The 11334-nt window shown below is 42.6% G+C and overlaps 1 long non-coding RNA gene across 1 annotated transcript; it reads right to left on the minus strand.

Annotated features, from left to right (window-relative positions):
- Nucleotides 1-3074: 3074 nt before the first annotated feature.
- Nucleotides 3075-11017, minus strand: LOC140652449 (uncharacterized). Its single transcript, XR_012042813.1, has 3 exons — nt 10855-11017; nt 4627-4743; nt 3075-3464 (listed from the first exon to the last, which is right to left on the minus strand). It is a non-coding gene; the product is annotated as an uncharacterized lncRNA (long non-coding RNA).
- Between the last annotated feature and the right edge of the window lie 317 nt (nt 11018-11334).

An 11334-nucleotide genomic window follows, 5' to 3' on the forward strand; every position in this document is an offset into this window, starting at 1 on the left:
GCCAAATCCTCCTGAGGTGGTTGCAGATGTTACTGTACCTAGAATAGCGGAAGGAACTGTGTCTTATAGTTAACACACTGCATAATACCCTAATCTACTATGTTTTGCCTTTTCTGTTTACTTCCTTGGATGTTCAGCAAAACAGCTAATTATTCTTACAGATTTTTGTCTGTTTGATAAGTTTTTATAGCTGACAATACTTTGCAAACACTGAGATGGATGTGTGACTTGTGCTCTCTCTAACTGTGGGTCATATTCTAGCACTGTTTATTTGGGGGTTTGTTTAGCAAGTGTGTACTGGAACTTGTCACTTTGCCAGAAAAGAGAATAAAGCTGTAGTATATGCCTGGTGGAAAACTAAAGGGTTTCTAGTTTTGCTCAAAGCTACTATCCAAACTACTCAGTACACTTCTCAGTGTAAGATGTTGGATACCATGTGCCTGTGATCACTAATGAGGAGTCTTTCTTTTAGCCCACAGTCTTTTAGCTCTACCTTTTTAAAGGGTCTGCTTAAAGTTAAGTGTTTCACTTGAAATATTCTAGGGGTTGTATTATTTGTGAATGTATAGGTTATTCTGGAGACCAAGCAATGTTCTATTCCTTTAGTTTGAATTATTTCTGCAACATCAAAGTAGGAAGAGCAGCTGGGCAACAGTGGAGAGATCTACTGGGTAAACATCTGCATGACTAGTGAAATGGCAAAAAAAATTACCATAGAAATAAAGAAGTTTGAAATCCTAGTTTGAAATAAATTACATGACCAGTCTCATGAGATATGTTTTCAATTCGACTACAATTATTTTTGAGAATATTTAGGAATGTGACAAATCGAATACCAGAAATAAAGCAATTCTATGCTCTACCTTGGAAGGGCAGCCCTTACAAGACTGTCATGCTGTTTCCATTACTTAAGAGCAAATTATCCTGTGTTAGGCCGATTCTAGGAGAAATCATAACAGGTACCAGGTAGAACACAGAAAATGTATCCTCTAAAATCTTGTAAAGGAATATTATGCTGCTAATGTGAATATTTCTGCTGGCTACTATGTAAGCACTGCTCAGGGAGTATGTGGTAAGTTTCTGTGATTAGAGCAAGCTGGTGCACTATGTTTGTTGAAAGAGACTTTATTCTTTATCAATCCACTTCTTTTGGTGCTGATGTTAATGCTACAGTTACTGGGAAATCATTCCACATAGCTGTCTTCTAGCATGCTCTGAAAACAACTGCCTTTCAACCATGGATTTTTCTGAGCTCATAATTTACACTTCTTCAGTTTCTGAGCCTTTTGAGAGATGTTTGATTTTTGAGATCCAAATAGTTTCACTGTGGGCTCCGTCAAGCACAGCAGCTTTCCTAATAATTACTAAGTTTATTTTGACTGCTATTATGCCTTAAGCTGTCATTTTTTTCAGAACTATCTATCATAGCCCCAAATTTTGTTTTCCTTTAATAGTGGTAGGCCCATTACTATATATAGACAGCTGGGATTTTTTTTTTTTGTTACTTGCATCACTTCACACTTATGTTCAACTTCATCTGCTGCTTTATAATCCAGTCAGTTTCATAAAGTCTTTTGCAGTTCTTTGCAGTCATCCTTCAACTTTTCTATTTTGAACAATGTCATTTCATCAGCAACCTTTGCCACTTCATTGTTTTTTCCCTTTTCCATTTATGGAATTTATGTATTTGTAGTATTGAACAGCATGTAACCCAGCACATGTGAAATCCTCTTCACAGCCTTTCTCTGCTATGGAAATTTACCTTATCCAGTCTTTCAACAAATTGTGTAGGACCTTCCTTTTATCCCATGACTACTTAGCTTGTTTAAGAGGCTTTGGCAAGTAATCTTCTTGAAGCCTTGTAGCTGACACTATCGGTCAGATCTCCCTTATCCATGAACTTAGTTAACTATTTTAAATGCTACTTCCCAAGCCTAATGCTGCTCTTTCACTTTTGAAAAGCCATTTTGACTCTATCTGATATCATACCGAACAATGTTTCTTTTTATGTGTTGGGGGGGCTTTTTTTGTCCTTTTCTGGTAGTTTCTGCTACCTTTCCCAGTGCAGGTGGCAAGCTTACAGGCATTTGTTTTCCAGGATTTTGTCTGGAAGCTTTTTAAAAAAATTAATGCCACTTTTTGCCAAAGAGGCTGAGTACAATTAAAACTTATCTGTATGTACACCTGGCTACCTGGGTACTGTCAAACAATACTGTTTTGGCAGCATGTAGCTCAACATGTTGAGCAATGGTAGTACTGGGATAAGTACTGACATAGTTATGCTGTTATGGTAACAGCCTTCGTGCTTTTGAAATTGGCTTATATATATCCAGATGAGTGAGCTGTGGTTGCAGCTTGACGACAGTGTAGAAATACCTGGGAGCTTCCCTGAAGAGGAGATTTGAGCCTTACCTTCAAGTCCTTAGAGAAACATTCCAGCTACGAGTCAAACGTGAGGGAGAAACAATTCCTCGTGCTGTTGCCTTTGGGGCATGTGCCTGGTTTAAGAATATTTGGAGGGTGCTTAGAACCAGGCCTAGATAATCTGATGATAAAGCAATGCTTTTTGATAATACTGATAGAGGATTTTGGACAGCTTTTCTGTTTTTATCATATGCAGGGTCAGAAAGGGAGCCATACCTCAGCGGGAACCTAAGCAACAAAGCAGTTGTGGTTCTTTCAGTATCAGGCACCAATTGAAAATGTTGATTTTTGTTGTTGTTTACATAGTAGATTTTGTGGGCTGAGCTCTTAGATTTCTTTAAAAGTGGGAATATACTTTGTACCTTTGAAGAGTACTGTGAAAATACACTTAAAATTCACATTACTTGTATAATGGAAGTTACATAGGTGCCAAAGAAGGATTATTCAGATATTTGTTTGCAGGGTGGCCATGATTTCATCAAACAAAATGAAGAACGTGCCCATATGATGTATGCTGAGGAGGAATTAGGCATTGCGGGAGTGGAAGGGTTAACAAGATTGAAGTACTGAGGGTCCGGGTCATGTCTGAAAAAAGGAGACTGTGCATCTGGAACAAGAATAAACAAGATAAGAAGGAAGTAAACGAACGCATGACTTTTATTGTGAAAGAAGAAACTGCAAGGTTGCAAAAAGATAGCCAATTGTATCAGCTGAAGGGATGCATGAAGGACGCATGAACAAGACATATAAACCAGTAAGAGATCTCTCAGTAATGCATGTGTAAACAATTAGAAAGTATATAAGCCACGTAATATTTCAATAAAGGGTCTTTGATTTACCCTCTATCGGAGTCCATGCATCAATCCGCTACAAATGGCACCTGAACAGGGACCTGAAGTCTGCGGGACAGAACCATGGTAAAGAGCGACTGGTAGCGGAGCCTGGCTGAACGTATAATCAGCGGTTGAAGAGCTGACGAGTCCGAACAAAGTAATCACCCAGACCACGTGAGCAGCCAGGGACAATGGGGGCAACAATGTCTGCAGAAGAAAAATCGGTGGTAACTGTGTTTAATAAGATATTAGAAAAGCACAGCATTAAGTATGGTGAGATGCAACTGCGCATGCTGCTCGCCTGGCTTAAAGGCTGAGGTGTAGCTCCAGAATTGACTGAGGTATTTGAAATATGTACATGGGAAACAGCTGGACAGGTTTTATGGGACGCAGCTACCAGGGGGGATTCCAGTGCCACGGGCTTGTTAACAACATGGCGCTTATTTACAGACTCATTAAAGCAACTAAAGGCAGATCGCACTGTGACAGCTGCCGCTGCAGCAGCCACTGTAGGAGAAAGACAAAAAGAAGCGGTGGCTGCCACAGCTAACAAGCTAGCGCCCACTGCACCTCCCTCGCCCGATTTTCCACCACCACCATCACCTATGAATATGGATTCATCGTTTGCAGAGGACCCGTACAAGGAGAAAAATAGAGGGGACTTTGGATGTGTTGAAACAGATTATGATCCAAGGAAACATTGGCAGGAGTTGCGGCAACAAGCCGAAAAAAACAGCGATCATGATATTGCCGCTCTCATAGCGTGTCCTGTAATTTGAGACGCTCAGGGGCGGGCAGAATGGCAGGGGTTGCCGTTTGGACTAGTGAAAGAATTGCGAAAAAATGTTATGGATTATGGTCTTGGGTCACCATATGTACAGAGTTTATTGAATAACGTGTTTTTTAATTATGAACTGACCCTGTATGATATTAAACAGATATCCATATTAATATTTACGCCTACACAAAAGGTAATGTTTGACGCACATTGGCGGACTGCCTGTGAGATGGCCGCCATAACTAATTTTGAACGGCCGGATGTTGACCCCTTGCGGGGTGCAGGAACACCACAGCTAATGGGGGAAGCACCAGTACAGACACCGCGATTATAAGCTAGATTGAACCCTGTTATTCTGCAGCAGTCTCGCCAGTTGGCATACCAAGCTCTGCTGAAAACTCCTGATACAGGGAAGGCTACTCAATCATTTGTCTCTATGAAGCAGGGGATAGCTGAATCATTTATGTCATTTATAGATAAGCTGAAAGAAGCAATAGAGAAACAAGTTGAAAATGAAGCAGCAAGGGAGGTGTTGTTAATGAAGCTAGCCATAGAAAATGCAAATGTAGATTGTAAAAGGGTGTTACAGACCTTACGCAATCCCAACTTGGTAGAAATGATGGAGGGCTGTCAAAAGGTTTGGTCATTCGAACATCAGGCTCAGGCCATGGCCTCTGCATTCGCAGCCTTGAGATTTGATAATAGAGCCTGTTTTAGGTGTGGGAAGACAGGACATTTTAAGCGCAATTGCCCAAATGTAAATCAAATTCAAAACTCAGGACCTGGAGTTTGCCCCCGATGTGGGAAGGGGTGTCACTATGCTAATCAGTGCCGTTCCAAATGGGATAAAGATGGCAAACCAATTCAGGGAAACTTCCGAACCAGCACGAGCCAGCGGTGCGCACAGACACAAGTGCCTCGGCAAGCTATGACAACAGCAATGGCCTCCGAGGCCGAACCGCAGGAAGCGCCGGAATGGATGTTGCCACAGATGCTGAAATAATAATAGAAGACCAGACCGTGCACCGAGTGCCATTGAATGCAAGGGGACCCCTGGGGGGCAGTTTAAGTGCTTTGTTATTGGGACGTTCTAGTGTGACTTTGAAAGGACTCTTTGTGATCCCTGGAGTCATTGATGCAGATTATGAGGGCCAGATACAAGCAATGATATGGACTCCCTCACCTTCAGTTGTCATTCCAAAAGGCAGCTGGATAGCACAGCTTGTACCGTTTAGAAGTCAAGTTCCAGTGACAGACTCAGTTAAAAGAGGAAAAGGTGGCTTTGGCTCCACAGGAACGCCCTTGATCTTATGGGCCCAAACAGTACAGTCACAACAGCCTACGTTAACATGTACTTTAAGTAATAGCCAAGGGACGCCTAGAACTATCAAACTACAGGGCATGATAGATACTGGAGCGGATGTTACAGTAATTTCAAAAGCTAAATGGCCCCAAGGATGGCCAATAAAAGAAGTTGCCTTTGCCCTGTCTGGTATTGGAAGGACCACCACTTCATATCAAAGCGTATATATGATACAAGTCGTTGGGCCTGAAGGCCAGGTCTCAACTACTCGCCCTTTTGTTGTTGCCGTGCCGCTGATTCTTTGGGGGCGAGATGTTCTCAGCTCCTGGGGAATCACTATCGGTACACAAAATTTTTAATGGGGGTCACTGAAGCGCAGCCTACCATTCCACTACAATGGCTCACTAACGAGCCTGTCTGGGTGGATCAGTGGCCCCTCACAAACGAAAAGATCTACGCTCTGAATGAATTAGTGCAAGAACAGTTACAACAAGGTCACATTGTTCCAACTACAAGTCCATGGAATACCCGTGTTTGTTATAAAGAAAAAAAGCGGTAAATGGCAATTGTTACATGACTTGAGGCAAATCAATGCAGTAATCGAAAGCATGGGGGCTTTGCAGCCGGGACTCCCTTCTCCTACTATGGTTCCTGCGAATTGGCCAGTAATAGCGATGGACCTGAAGGATTGCTTTTTTACAATTCCTTTGGCAGCCCAAGACTGCCCTCCATTTGCTTTTTCGGTTCCCTCAATTAACAACAGTGAACCCATGCAACGATATCACTGGACAGTCTTGCCTCAAGGCATGAAAAATAGTCCCATGATATGTCAAATATATATCGCAAGAGCACTCTCTGGGGTTCGAGAACAATACCCACAAATACTAATATCATTATATGGATGATATACTCATCGCTGGAGCTTCTGTAGACAATATACAGTTAGTAGTAAAAGACACAGTTCAAGCATTACAGAAATTTGGATTACAAGTGGCACCTGAGAAGGCGCAAAAGGAACTCCCCTGGCGTTACTTAGGGTGGGAAATCATGGAACACGCTGTTGAACCTCAGAGAGTGGCCTTGAAGTGGGAAGTCAGCACTCTAAACGATGTACAAAGAATACTTGGCGCCATTAATTGGGTTCGACCCTTGCTGGGAATCACAAATGATACACTACAACGTCTCTTTGATCTATTAAGAGGTGATCCCGCACTAGATTCCAAACGTATACTGACTCCCGAAGCGAAGGAGGCCTTGGCTCACATCGAACAAGCAATACAGTCACGACAAGCCCATCACGTGCATGACGGATACGGCCTCCAGCTCTATATCATTAATACTATTACCCAGCTGTTAGCTCTACTGGGGCGATGGGTAGCAACCAATAATGATCCTTTACTTTTGATAGAATGGGTGTTTTTGCCATATCAGCCTGTGAAAACTATTACTACCAGAGTGGAAATGTTTGCTATGTTAATCCGTAAAGGGCGGAAACGTGCTGTACAGTTACGAGGTGAAGAAGTGCATACAATTTACATTCTATTGACGAAATAACATTTGGACTGGAGCTTAGCTAACAGCATACCGTTACAAACCGCTTTGCTAGGCTATGCGGGAACACTTAGCATCCACATGCCAGCTCATAAATTATTTATGGAATTTAAAGACATTGAAATAGTTGCTCGACCCAGATGCAGCCCTGTACCAGTCTCTGGAATTACTGTGTTTACCGATGGGTCAGGAAAAACGGGCCGAGCAGTCATAGTTTGGAAAGAAGAGGAACATTGGAAGGAAGAGATCCATGTGGTCCAAGACACTCCTCAAATAGTGGAATTAGTAGCAGTCATAAAAGCATTCCAAAAATGGAGTGAACCATTGAATACAGTGACTGATTCACAATACGTGGGGTAGTCCAATGATGAGAGAAAGCATGGTTAAAACATGTTAATAACAAACAGTTGTTCTCTTTATTTAAACAATTATGGCATGAGCTAAATCGTAGGCAAAACGATTTTTATGTACTACACACCAGGAGCCATACAAATCTACCAGGTTTTATCGCGGAAGGTAACCGTAGAGCAGATCGCTTGACCACTCCAGTTTGGGCAACCCCAGTACCACAAACTATAAAACAAGCCCAGCTATCCCATGAGTTTTTTCACCAGTCAGCTAAAGCACTAAGAAAACAATTCAGCCTCTCTTGGGATACAGCCCGTGCCATTGTATGTGCGTGCCCTCATTGTCAACCTTTTGCTGCCGTCCACCAAATGGGGATAAATCCACAAGGTCTCTACGCATTACAATTATGGCAGACAGATGTCACTCATATAGCTGAATTTGTAGACAAAAATGGGTGCACGTTTCTATCGATACTTATTCGGGCGCTTTATGGGCAACTGCAGAATCTGGAGAAAAAGCAAAAGATGTCATTCGAAACTGGACTGCAGCTTTCGCAGCCCTGGGGGTGCCATCTACTATCAAAACAGATAACGGGCCCAGGTACATTAGCCAGAAAACCCAACGCTTTTTACAGCTATGGGGTGTAGTACATGTAACAGGCATTCCACATTCCGCACAAGGCCAGGCTATTGTTGAACGCAGTCACCAAACCCTAAAACATATGCTTGAAAAACAAAAAGGGGGAATGGTGGGAGAAAGCCCCCAAGTACAGTTATGGAAAACAGTTTATACCTTACATTATTTAGATATTAGGGAGGCTGCAGTGGAACAGCGACCACCAATTGTTTGACATTTTTTAAGTCTCGGTTCGACTGATAGGATAGATGTATCTAGCAAGGATGTTAAAGCATGGGTACGGTCTCTACAATCGGGACAATGGGAAGGACCTTATACATTAATAACATGGGGTCGAGGATACACTTGTGTCTCCACAGAGCAAGGACTATGCTGGATCCCCGCTCGATGTTTAAGACCGGCCCTTGAAAAAGCGAATCATGAAGACACCGACAAGCCTGCCCTTGCTAATGACATGGAGACTGCTGATGCTGACGACCACAACAGCAGCGAACCCCATGTCAACGATAACCTGGAACAGTAGCAACATATGGGTGTCTTTAGTGTGAACGCTGAATCAAACTGCTTTTTGTGTATCCATGGAACAACCGGAACAATCATTCCATACATGTCTTATAGGATTGCCTACAGACAAGGTAGGATTAATACAAAAAGAAGCAAGTGGAGTGCTGGCTGCAGGTAAATGTAATTCTACCACCAGTAATGTTAGTGCCTGCTTTGAGGATTGGGATAAGCGGGTGGCTTAAATCATTATTAAAAACTGGGTTATTGGTTATTGGTATTTTTTTATGTATCTTGCTGGTTTGACCCTGCTTATTGTCATGTGTCCAAGGAATGCTGCAGAAAATGGTGCAAAAAATATATGTTGTTGAAAAACAAAAAGGGGGAATTGAGGAGGAATTAGGCATTGCGGGAGTGGAAGGGTTAACAAGACTGAAGTACTGAGGGTCTGGGTCATGTCTGAAAAAAGGAGACTGTGCATCTGGAACAAGAATAAACAAGATAAGAAGGAAGTAAACGAACGCATGACTTTTATTGTGAAAGAAGGAACTGCAAGGTTGCAAAAAGATAGCCAATCGTATTAGCTGAAGGGATGCATGAAGGACGCATGAACAAGACATATAAACCAGTAAGAGATCTCTCAGTAATGCATGTGTAAACAATTAGAAAGCATATAAGCCACGTAATATTTCAATAAAGGGTCTTTGATTTACCCTCTATCGGAGTCCATGCATCAATCCGCTACAGTATGCTATATTTTTTCCTCCTGTTTGGTAGTTATAGCTAGTTGCTCGGTAATCCCAATAGTGATTATCTATGCTGCAAGTCTTCCTTTGGATGACAAAGTAGAGAGCTGGGGAAGCTGAGAAGGCAGGCTTGTCTGACAATCAGCAGTGAACAAAATATTTATATGTGAAATGCCTCATGTACTCTTGTGAATGTCAGTATGGAAGAACTTGACCTTTGTATTTCATTCATGAGGCAGAATGCCCTTAGCATATCAAGGGAAACAATTGGATTTGCTTCCAGATAAAAGGAAAAAGTTGGTGAAGATGCTAAACAGAGAGTCACAGTTTTGTACAAGCTGATTATCAGTAAAGTGCACCTCTTCTATTCTCTTCACATGTGTTAGTCTTGCTGAGAGATAATATACTTTGTTTTTTCATGTCATCTTGGGCTAGTGAAAACCCAAATTTCGTTGGCTTGGAACCTTTACTATCCAAAGACTAGAAAACAGCTGTAAAAAATAAAAGTATAACCTCCTGCATTATCACTATGAAAAGTTCTATGCTATTAAATAAGTGAACACAATATAAGTGAACACAAATTGATGTTGTGCTTATTGGCACACAACAAAGATCTTTTTAGGGTGTGATGCATGTTATGCTGGGGGTCTGACTCATCAAGGCTTCTTGGATTGCAAATCCAAACATGATCTTACTTTTGGACAAAGTTGCAATGCTTTGGCTAAAACTGTAAAATCAGTTTTCAGCTGTTACTATTAAGGGTAGGTTAATTAGTGAAGTTCCAAGTTTCAGTAGCAAAGTTCCTGCTGTTTAATGCATCATGTGAGTGTTTGAACTAGGAGGATATAGTGTCATGATCTCTCTCACTCTTCATTTATGACATGTAAAAAAAGCATTACAATAACAGGAATTATCTGAGTAGTTTTAATATTTTCAGATAGAGAATAAAAATGAAGTAACATCTTGGGTTTAACTATTGTTTTATACGTTAGCTGGAAGACCGGTATCACTTCTTTATTTCCTGGGAGCTTTTCTGAAAGGAAAGCTTTTTGAAGGAAAGGATTTAGACACTCAAATCCAGAGGAGGATTCAGGGATGTGAATCCCCACTTTAGAGCAACATTTCTCTACAGCTAACATTGAGATGCCTAGGCACTAGAAAAAGGCTTTTCAATAGTGTAAGCCACATCTGAAATTCACTCTCCTAAGGATAAGGACAAAATAACTTAGTTATTTCAGGAATCTTGAGGGAGAACAATTTCTTCCTGTCTCGTCCCACTCGGTGGGTTGTGAGAGGGGTGAATCTTTTCGATTCCCTGACTGTTTGTGTACCGACAAAAGCCGATCTCTGCTCGGCAGAGCCGCGTGGTCGGTAGAGTCACGACAATGACTCAGAGGAACAGGCTGGCCAGAAACTTTATTAGCTGGCGAATTCCACAAGCGGACAAACTTAACAAACTGGCAAGCTTAACGAACAAAGGCAATTTGGCAATGGAGCTATTTTCCGGGCAACCCGTCACAATTTTTCCCGAACTTGCATATATTGGAAGAGTAGAGGGAGAGAGAAGCAAGAAAAGGAAAGGGAAAGAGAAAGAAAAAGTATCACCACCCTTGGATGCCGCGATGACGATGACAGACGTGACAATCCCCCAGTCGTGGGCGCACGTGTGGTTCCTTGGAGGGCGTGTCTTTTATGAGCTAATCCCCGCCTCCAGGTACCCCCTTCGGGACTTACATGGTTCTTGTTCTAGAAAGTTCTCAATCTTCTGCGCAGGCGCTGGGGGAGGGGGGTGGTCGCGAGGGGTTTCTCGGGCGGCCGCAAGCCCCTTCCTCAGATCAGCCCTGTGTGATCTCTGGCCATAGATGGTAAGGCCCGGCGGAACCCAGAACTACGCGTCCTCCGACACGCTCTCCACATCCCGCACATCCCGCTCTCGCTCTCCCCCACCCCTTGCTCGCCGACTTGCTGTCGCCATGCAAATAGCGCCTCAAGTTGCTACAATGTTTGAGACATGAACTCTTTCAGCCTCTCACATCACCCCACAGCAGCAGAGGTGTTTCGACGTTGCTAATACATTTGGTGGCTGAGATAAGTCAGAGGGGGTTGGAAAGGGGCTGGCAAATGACTCTAAGGTGTTTGAGGAGACTGGGAAGCTTTGATGGTCTGTTTGAGGGTATTGGATCCCCCTCCCTTCCACTCCCTCCCCAGCCCTGC

The sequence above is a fragment of the Ciconia boyciana genome, chromosome 5 (genome assembly GCF_034638445.1).
Source record: "Ciconia boyciana chromosome 5, ASM3463844v1, whole genome shotgun sequence".
Taxonomy (NCBI): Eukaryota; Metazoa; Chordata; class Aves; order Ciconiiformes; family Ciconiidae; genus Ciconia; species Ciconia boyciana.